At 37.2% G+C, this 11065-nt stretch overlaps 1 protein-coding gene across 2 annotated transcripts in view; it reads left to right on the top strand.

Moving 5' to 3' along the window:
• The first annotated feature begins 1617 nt into the window (after window positions 1–1617).
• The window catches only part of LOC106651302, a 77809-nt gene continuing 68361 nt past the window's right edge, over window positions 1618–11065 (top strand). For both annotated transcript variants that reach the window (XM_023462204.1, XM_023462203.1), the window contains exon 1: window positions 1618–2101. The gene's annotated coding sequence lies outside the window, so the exon portion shown is untranslated. The remainder of the gene's footprint in view (window positions 2102–11065) is intronic.

Raw genomic sequence — 11065 nt, 5'->3', positions numbered from 1 at the left:
AGCAAACATACGTATACTTGACGCAGAAGCAAATACACTCTCAACTTTCAAATCATTTCTCCTTCGTCGCAGAGGAGCATTCGAAGATTAGGCTGGAGCGCCCAACACGAGAAGAGGCGATTATGATGCGTGCGTATTATACAAAGTGCATCATTCTCAGCCGGTTCCCTAATCGTCGGAGCGCGATGAAACTTTCCTATCTTAAGACGCGAGAGAAGAAGCGAGGGAAAATACTCGCTCGTACAAGAGGGAAAACTAGGTGCAAAACGGCAGAAATATCTCCGCTCTTGGATATGATGGCGAATTGTTTTCTGCCACATTTTTTCAGGCAACGAGCAGGCAACTCTGCCGTTGTTGTTTTTTTATGAGCCTCGAAGGTGAATAAATAACAACAGCCTCTGCCACGTTGCGTTGGCATTAATATCATATTGAGTTTTAAAAGCGGTATTAGCTTTTAGCCTATCATTTGACGAATTTCATCGCACTGAAATTATGCTGAAAATATTCAACCTTACGGGTGGTCTATAATTGTATTTTAAATCAATAAAATAATATAAAAACCAAAATGATATATATCATTTGTTCAAGTCCAAAATCTTGTCGCTGTATTCATGTTTTTTCTCTCAGGCGTCAGCCCGAGCTCTTCATCTCTCTCGGTCGATTACATTTTTCAAGATTCCGGCAAATATGTCGTTCACAGATTTTTCGGATCGATTTCGAATTTTTTTGAAACGTCATTTTTCATTAATGTGATCGAATCTTTAAATAAATTTTCACTTCTCTCGCAGTGTCAAGAAGTCAAAATTATTTTTAGCTTATCGCGTCCAAGTTTCGGTTGACTTATTACTATAAATGAATTTTCGATATCACACAGTATTGATTTATAACTCCTGCTAGGAATATTTCTTTTTGCTCCGTGACCATTCACTTTTTTTTAAATCTCTCGGTGTACTTTAATCATTCCATATCTCTGCTCGATCTTTTTCCCCACTCTATAGATATATGATATGTAGAGCCGTGTAGTTCCCAACCTTACGTTTTTCTTTAGCAAACACTCTCTGAAGCACATAGTTTCGTTCTATGTTATTTCAAAGATTTTGGATATGTAATCATACAAATGTCTTATGTAACTACTTGAAGAAACTTCATCTTTGCGTTTTGATCTTAAAAAAATTTTAATTAATAATCAAAGATTTTCCATTTTTCGATTTGAGTTAAGGATTTTCAGCTAATTTTAAGACATTTTTGTTTATCGAACTGATTTTGCTTAGCATTTTTAATATCCAACTCATGATTATAGTTCAAGTGTAAGATGGTATTCTTCTGTTCGTCACATTCTATCAAATACAAGTCAATCCTCGCAACTATCTCCGTTTTTAATCTCCTCTGCGTCAACGCGGATGAAAGAGAGAGAGAGAGAGAGAGAGAGAGAGAGAGAGAGAGAGAGAGAGAGAGAGGAAGAGAAAGAGAGGGGAAGCAGAGAATGCGCGCGCGAATCGTTCCGCTCTCTCTCCCTTCTCCTCTTGTGTATATGCATGCGCGCGTCACCGCTGCAGCTTTTGCAGAGTTCGCGGGAAGGGCCGGTCATTCAGTGCGTTTTGCGCAGTGTTACAGTTAGGTGGGTTCTATTCATAATTTCATCGCCACGTGAGCAAATAGAGTTATGCTAAAACCTCGCTACCAAAAAGCTATGAGAATAAACACGTGTTATTTGGTGTAAGCAGTTTTTCGCCGAATAGTGTAGATTTTATTTTGTCATCGTTTATTTTGTTTTTAACTCAGTGATATTGTGAGTGGATTCGAATGGCCGAAAATTGAATTAAAAGCTGTGAGTTAGTGCGTAATCATATAATTTATACTCGGTGGACAAGTAGAGCGAAGAAACTTTGCAGCCTTACACGTACGCAAAGTCCCGTGTGCGTAGGATAGCGCAGAAAACCCAGTGGAAACATACGAGTTTGGTCAGACACGCAAGTGTATATAGGGAATAGCATGTATATAGCCAGGACATGGGTAACAAAGTTTCTTCCCCTCTTCATTGGCACTTGATGAGACTCGAGGGAGTTGCAACTACCGTTGCTTGATCGTCTTCCGATCGAAGGTTAATACTCTTTCTTAAGTGTCTCGCTTATGCATGTTCCTTCCTTCCCGCTCGCTCTTTTTTTTACCACTTTATGCCGCATCACTATGCGCCTATTTTTTCATGCACGTTGAATCGCTAAACTGAACGAAAGAAAAGCTTGAGTTGCTTTTATTTTTAAGCGAGAAAGAGATAAAATTTATCGCTCGCACACGCTGGGATTGCATTGTGAAATGATTTATGAGCTTTTATTTTTTGGTTAGATATAATAGTATATGTACACGAACTCTACCGCAACGACGATCGATCAATCAAAGGTGTTGAATGGACAAAGCCTGCGTCTTTTTCTCTCTCTCTCTCTCTCTCTCTCTCTCTCTCTCTGCCTCTCTTTTATTTTTGCAATGCTGAACTCGTGACTTTTTTTCTATTTCGTTTGGTGATCCAACTTTTGATGTTCTAATTGATAAAAAGCTCGAGGTACGTTCATTTTTCAATTCGTAGCCATGACGACTAATTGAGACTAAGCTTGCAAGTGCGATAATGCAATTGTCGTCGCGGACACGGACGTTTCTTGGCAATAAAAAAAAGTGTTTCCGCGCTCTTAAAGCTGAAAAAAGTGTCGTGCTCGCGAGGACGTTATAGTTTTGATGTATTTTAGTGTCTCTCGCGTGGAATCTTTGAGAAATAAAGTCGTTGCCGTAATCGTATTCGAAATAAAAAAAGTGACGCGTTTGATGATGTTGCGCACTTTTTACGTACTACCCCGAGATTAAATCCTTACGAGGGAATGCTAAGATATCTTATTTATGCATGATGAATGCATGACGTTATACGAGCGCATGAAATTGCCCTACAGTCAATGTTTTATATCATTGTCATTTTGCTTTTTATGCGCTTTTGCGCGTTTTATCGTCGTTGTTTAACGACAAGATGCTAGCAATAAGTGAGTATTGTCCTTGTTAATTCTTCTGCGATGCAATGTATTATATTATTATTATATTTGAAAAAAAACCAAGAATAATAATGATGAATCGAGAAAATTCCGATTCGAGCGTTAAAATGGAATTTATGTTGTTTGAACGAAATATACTAAAACGTGATGAATGTGCTGAGCGACGAGATATGCAATATAAATTTATACTCATTGGTAATGTCAATAAGCATCAGCTCAATAGCTGTACGACCCAAGCATATCGTTTATATACAAACAGCCTGTGTGTACATTCGAGTTCGTGTGCCATGTATACTTTTTTGATGAACTTTATTGTTCTCGTGCTTCCGATCTAGTATGTTGTCATTTACTCGCTCAGATGTGTTTCAGATTTATTTGAAAAAAATTTAAAAAAAGAATATTTATATATTAATGCGTTGACAGGGGGAAAAAGCTTTCGGGTCGCGAACTAAAAGCTTTTAACTTTCTAGACTCATAGACAAACTATTTTTTGTTTTCACTTTTAGCGTATCGATTGGATATTTGGGTGGGAAACTTTTGGTCTCGTCCGAAGCATCGCGAGAACCTTACTTGGTCACGCATCAGGTTTGATCACTCCTACATGTATAATGCATTGAACTTGCAACATGTGAGGTTATTATCCCAATATGGCTCTGAGAGCGTATAATTCAAAGTGTGTACGCGCGATGATGTTTCAATTTCGATGATTCGCTCGAGTGCTGCTCGTGCAATGGCTTAACTGATTGGCATTTTGTCATAGGAATGAGAGAGAGAGAGAAAGAGAGGGAGAGAGAGCTGATCCACGTGAGCCCATACATACCATTCAAAATGGAAAATGGCACAATAATATTCTCGCTGAAATGAGAAAACAAGCTCTCGGGGTCGCGCCTCGTTCGCGCAACGATGGATTTTAATTTGCATTTTAAATATCAAAAATGTATATCTCTCTTCTCTCTTTTTTGAATCCCGAACCACCGTTGATCTCTTCAAATGACTGAATATATTCAATGAATCACATGATGCGGCACAAACGATGCGTCTCCACATCTGATAAATGATGAATGCCTGACTATTGAAAAAAACCAGAATCATCCTTGTTATTTATCCATTGATTTTTCTGAAACCTGGATGTATTTCGAGCTTATGAAATTAAAGACTATAACGATCTCAGCGAGATATATATATATATAGCACTGCACGATCAATCCAATTGCCCACTTTTTTCTCTTGCTCGGCGCAGTTTCTAGATCAAATTTATTTTCAGTTCAAATGAGCAGCCGATTCGATCGGCAAGACTACTCTCTTTTTAAAAAGCTTCTACGTGGGTATTTAAGATTTAATTGGGTTTATACGCGTATATACTTGAAAGTACCCTTTTTGCTTCAACACGAATCAAATGTTAATCAATTTTGGCCTATCGATTCAAAAGCTGATAAATAATAAACCTTTTTCCGTCACACTTTGACCAAAAAAAAAAAAAAAAACAAATTCGTCGAGTACATTATATTAATTTTAACGAGCACAATAGATATACTTTTCAATTAAAAGTTAATTAACTTTTTCCACCTTTCTTGTTCACGCGCCAACGCTAGAAAATGTTTCAATTTCTTTTTCCCATTATAAATAATCTCTCTCGGACTCAGCTGTGTGCTGATGAAACATCAGCGCAACCATCACCTGCTTTTTTCTTTCTCTTTCTCTCTCTCTGTACATACTTTTTTGTTCCATCGCGTGAAATTTGACGTAAATTCACACGGATATAAAGCGTCGAGCTCCTGGACTTTGAACGATAAAACAAAAACGACGCTCGTACGTTACGCTCTGTACACCACTATCCCCCTCCTCTCTAGACGGAAATTGAAGTTTCGAGCCTGTAGTAGTATATATAAGTATCAACGGCAGCAAAAATATCAAACGTCTAAAGTCGTTTATTGAGTGCATTTACTTCTCTCTCTATTTTTTACTTTGTTTTACACGTCCATCGTGCTTGAATATCATCAATCTCGCAGCTGTCCATATGTGTATAATATATATAAGGCTGCTTCATTGTCGAATCAACAGGGCCAACAAATTTTTTTTAGGTGACACGGTTAACAAACAGTTTTTTTTTCACTCTACTCCTAGATTTCGAGTGGATTTTCCGACCTATATATAATACTTGTCCCTTTTCTGAAAATACAAGAGGCTGAAAAAGAATTATTCTTCGTTATAAATGCACTTTGAGATAAACGTAAAGGGTATATTTTTTTTTAAATTTTCTAAACTTTCGAAAAAAAGTTTTTGCAAAGTGTGCTCTTTGAAATCGCTAAAGAGGTTAATGTAAGGTAAATATAATATAAGGTCCCAAACATTTTTGTGAAATTCAAAGGTGCAGAATATAGCGTAAGATATAAAATGTCAATCATATTATCTGAAAATAATATTTTGACCCAGTCAATTTGTCAAATTTTTTTATCTCGGTCTTCCGTCGTAGAATAATGAAAAAATCTCTTGAGATAAAATTCTTATTCGCGACTGGTGGCACATAATACATTGCTTGCAGCTTAACGCATGTTACCTTCAGATTAAAATTTCAAAAAAATACGGATGAATTTGCACTTTTTGATCAAATTTCAATCTATTCCACGATTAAATGAAAAAACTGCGAGACTAAGCCAAATGCAAATTAACTCTTGTAAAACAAAATATTTCTCATCCCGTATAACGTCATTTTGTTCACGTCTATAATGATATCGTTAGTTTGACATGACCTTATGAAAAGTGATAAAAAAGACGTGAGAATTTCGTGACAAATGACTACGATGAAAATGTCAATTTGTAAATGTAATTTTCTAAAACTGATTCAATCACTTTGTTACCGAATGGATCTAATTATTAATTGTGTTTTGACAATAATGAATATCTCGAAGGCAATGTACTATCCAAAGTGAAATTTTTTTAGCTTAAAAGTGAAACAAAAGATGACACGTAAAGAAAGGATTCGAAATTTTCCATTTTAAACGTCCTGATAAAGTTCACGCACAGCTCGGAGTGATTTGATTTATCACAACGATGAATAATGTTATCTAAGGCGAACCATATTTCACTTTGTACATACGACACTCCAAACTGTATTTTTAAATTTATAACTTTGAAAATTATACATTTGGCCGCTGAATATGAAAAACAGATTCACGTAGAGGTAGTTACGTCACTGAGGAATGACAAAATCGATCAGTGCTCGTTATACATTTGCCTACTTGAGTAATTACGAGCTATAGCTAAATCAATGCAGTGTAATGCAGTGGGAGAAAATGTATAAATCCGCCCCTAGGAAAGACACAGATAACTTGTAAACGCAGTCAAACTAACTTTCTAAAGACTCGTTTTATTGAAATACTTCGAAGATAGATAAAGCGAAAGTAGTTCAACAGTTAACAAACATTGAATCCAAAGCTTGCCTGCGTTTTTTCCTGCTAGCTGCCGTTGAACGATTACATAAACGTCGAAAGGTAAACGATGGATAGAAAGATTAATTCGAGCAGCGAACGAGGACAAAAGTATCTGATCGTTGTTATTATACAATTCAAATGTGCCTCTCCGTTGGAAAGGATCTAAAGAGTACACATAAAAGAGCAGCAAAGACAAAGGGGTGAAATAACTCATCCTCGTCGATTATAACTAACCCATTAATACACAACTCTATATAGTTGTCGGTGCTAAGTATGACAAGAAGTGCAGGAAACATGCAATGTAAATTTGTGTAGTATTTTTGTAAAATGCTCGAGCTACAATGCCACAGCTATAAAAATAAAATACACTTGACTCTTGCCGCTGCAGCATCATCATCATCATCATCATCATCATCACTTTTCGTTCTTAGTAAACCTTTTCAATCCTTCTTCTTCCCTTCCATCTTTCTCGGTTGAGGAGTGGGTGGCTGGGAGGAAAAACAAAAAGCCTAGCTTGAAACTTTCCATCCCCGGCAGTTTGCAGCGCGGCACTTAAGCTCCGCAAGTCATCGCGAATAAAAATAAAACAAGCCCAGCGTTGTCGTTGTCGTCTTCGTCATCGTCGTCGTTGCCTTTGACGCCGGATCGAAGTATCTACTATGTATTATATAAGCCATCGATGCTTGTGTCATCAGCTTCAATGGTTCCCTTCGATGGCACGCTTACTTTTGCCCGGGAGAAGCGAGAAAAGCCGTAAGAGGCGTCGATTGACTATTCTTTCCTCTCGCTACCCTCGTGCGCGAGGTATATTTTGGGTTGTAAGGCGCATTTTGTCGCTCTCCCAAATTCCACGTGCGCGCGCGCGCACGCCTCGATCGCTGCGCCCAAGTAAGTTAACTAGTTTAGTTGACTCTCGCCACCTCTTCTCTAGCCCCCGACTCTTCCGCTCATTACAGTTTAAAGTGATCATAGAGATTGGTATTCTCACTCGAATAAATCATCAACCCTATAGTGATTTTCCACCATCAGTGCCCTAATAAGCCGAGTAATCTGCTGCATGCCCACACCATATCTACGTGTTGAGACTCTTTCGCTAACGAGCTGCTAATGCACTGCTGCGCGTGACCTTTTTTTTTAGAGCGAGCGTTTAAACAAGCTGACCCTAACTAATTACTATGCACGCACGTAACTTTGTTAAATTTTACTTAATATAGACAATTTTAATCCGCGAAATATACGTCTTTTTAACCTGTAACGGCACGTAAATTCTTTTGGGTTTACCCAATAAAAATTTTAATTGGTGTGTGGCGCAAATTAATTTTTACCCCTTTTTGTCGAGCGAGGCTTTTTCCGAGATGAAAAAAACTCGATTTAATGCGTTTACAGGAACTGGCTGCGAGGATCAAGCCGGATGTAATATTAAGTTAGCTATTTTCCAGCGCCGAATGCACACGCGATCAAACATTTGCGTTAAATTATTAATGAAAACTTGCGTGAGCGCTTGCAGTGGCCAATCCATCAAGGAAAAATCGGACCCACTGCTTTTGCCGCGGCCGCGTGTCGGGAAAAATTTAATGAACCTTGCGTGAGAGGTTGATTAAAGACTTTTCACACAATGCTGCCGCCTTTTAATCTTCAAACGGTAATTTGTGCCAGCTCTCTCTTTCTCTCTCATTCTATCCCTTTCGCTTTTCTCGCGTGCCTACTATATGCTTTCCTCTTTATCACTTCTTTTCCTAGTTTTTTTTTCCTTTTCTTTATCTATGTACAGCTCTCGCAATTGTAGTGGAAAAAAATTCAGCTCAAAGGCGCACGAAAGTTTCGTAGGGGTTTTTTTTTTTTTTTTTTTTTTATTTTAAGAGCCAGGCAGTGGTGAAGTGTGACATGTCCCTATAGCGCTCTTTATATCAATTTCTCCATTTGCGCAAAACGCCCTTACGCGCGCGAGAGCGAAAATTACATTTCAGCCCGAGTCTTTTACCTGCCACTTTAGCGTCAATTTGTCTTTCTCACTCGGCTCGTTCGTTCTTTTCTATTCTGGGTGTCGCGCGGCGTTACAGTTGAAATAATCTTATCTTAGAGGCTCGCACCTAAATTAACGTTGTCGCGTGCACGGGTCGTAGGTCAAAAAATTGTAATCCAGTTTGTGCGATACAGGCCTGCACCGAGCCGTCAAAGACCGGATTAGCGTCGGATTATCGACTTTTTATCGGCGAGTCAAAAACCATAAATACGAATTATTCGACTGCACTGGTTCGACTCACTACGCACGAATATTGTTCAAATCTATTAAAAATGTTTAACGCTCTCGAACGCCAATTTAATCCTTAAGTGTTTCGGCAAGTTTTCGTTAGCACCTCGTCCGAATCGAGCGCTAGGAAATGATCAAAACTAATGACCAGATACTGTCTCGTCATAGCATTGCTCGAGGTACCAACGATTTTCCATGCAATCGCACTTAATTCATTCATAACATCCGCACACATACTTAGCTGGCAATAACACGACACAATGCATAGAGTCAACTCAATGCGGAAGCAGAATTGGAACTTGACTGAGTATACATACCCGCTCGCAGGTTTGACCAGGTCGAGTGATTAGCGCAGTCATTGTCTCCAGTGGCTACTCGTCCGGCGTTTGTATAATAATATAATTTATGGAGCTATATGGACGCGCTGAATGATTTCCAGCTCTCCCAAAAGTCAAGCTTTATGCCGAACGTTTGTCCCTGGCACGCAAATTTGAGGCTGGCGGGAGCTAGGGGGTGGGACGAGGGCCGGAGGAAAGAGCGTATGACGGCAGGGGAAGGAAAGCTTTCACAATAGCCGAGAGAGAGAGGAACATACTACTACTTAACTACCACGGCAGATGGTAATAAACCTTGCTGCTGAGTCTATAGCGAAGAGCTGCTTTGATTCAAATATTTGCTAGGCTCTCTGGAAATTGTACGATTCAAGTCCGCATGTAGATATGATGATGTTGTATTGTTTAGAGTATGTTTTTCTGCGTGACTTACTCATCCTTTTTTGTGCCTTATAAATTCTATTTGTATACTTGCGACGCGCGAGTTTGTATTATTATGTCACGAAGACGTACGTACTCACATGCTTGCATCCATGCTTACACAGTACATTCATACATACATTTGTGCCAAGCTTCTGCCATTCGAATTGTTTGAAAGAAACATATCAGTAGTGAGCAAAACTACGAAATGCTTTGCGTCTATGCGTTCTGCTTCGTTTGTCAGGAAATTCTATTTAATCTTTATTTTTTAATATGAATATATTTTCATATTTTTGGCGAATATCCCCAATTTCAACCAACAATATCCATTCATTTTACAATATTCCATCTGCTTCAAAATAAGGTCATCGCGACATAAAGTGAAATTTTCAGTCATCGTTCCATAAAATATTTTAAAAATAACGTACGTAGGCATGCATATGAGCTGAATAAAGTATTTATTTACGATTACTTATATTTTTTTGCAATATTGCAATATATTTTTTCGTGCAATATATTCTTTGACAAATAATATTGCTATGCCTCACAGTATCATTGTCCTATATATACACAAGAAAAAAATTAATGAGTTTAATTATGACCAAAAATCAACTTTTATCAAATTGCATTGTGGTGTTTTTTTCCTTTTTAATTAGAATTGACAATTTTTTGGACATCACATGTAGACGATTAATTTCAAGAGAAATTTTCAAAAATTCGATTATTTTTGTCTTTTTCAATATGCCATGAGTCATGCTAAACATTTGTGCGTACTTTACCTATAAAAAAGTAAAGACGGGTTTCGAGACGCTCATAAAGCTTTATTACAAAATTTTACGATTATAAGCTTGAAGATGAAACCTGAGCTCCTTGAATGTTTGCAACAAGCTATTTTATCAATCTCTTTGTATGTAGAAATACATATTATGAATACATGCATAGATAAAATTTTGTTTTAACGTGAGTATTTCCTAAAAAAATAATGCACGCTCTTTGAACTACCACATAAAAATTGAATTTATACAGACGCTTTAAATGTTCGTGAAAAATAAGAGTGGCAAATATTTAAGACTATTTATAACTAAAATTTGATTAAATCGTTCATGACTAAAATTGATGATAAAACATTAAACGAAACCATTGGAAAGAAAATCTAAAAGTCGTGAGGGAATAAAGTTATCAATTGCTTTGATAAATTTAGTTATTTAATAGTAATTTACTTTTTTTTCAAATAATTTTTTCACTATTTGTCACTTTCAGAGCAAACAAATAATCTTAGAAGTAACAGTTTTTAAAATTATCAATATGATTTTGATTGCTTCGTACAAACACTTGAGTAAATTAATAAAAAATTTATTGTTTCCAAATCTAATATTATATTTAAGTTATATACTTAGTATCTGAATTTAGAGAATGAATTCAGCTTACTCAAGTGTATTAGATATAGAGTTCACTCCAATGAAGTAGAGAAATGAATGACAAATTTGCATTTTTTTCGTCAGAGTCTTTTGTACTAAATTAGTAGATGCAGAAATGGTAATATAAGGAAAACTGTGTTAAAGCTGTAAGAGCGTGTCGTAACTAATCTGCTAAAAAAGT

Source organism: Trichogramma pretiosum, unplaced genomic scaffold, assembly GCF_000599845.2.
Source record: "Trichogramma pretiosum strain Unisexual culture from Peru unplaced genomic scaffold, Tpre_2.0 scaffold9, whole genome shotgun sequence".
In the NCBI taxonomy this organism is placed as follows: Eukaryota; Metazoa; Arthropoda; class Insecta; order Hymenoptera; family Trichogrammatidae; genus Trichogramma; species Trichogramma pretiosum.
This window is presented reverse-complemented; position numbering and strand designations above follow the sequence as displayed.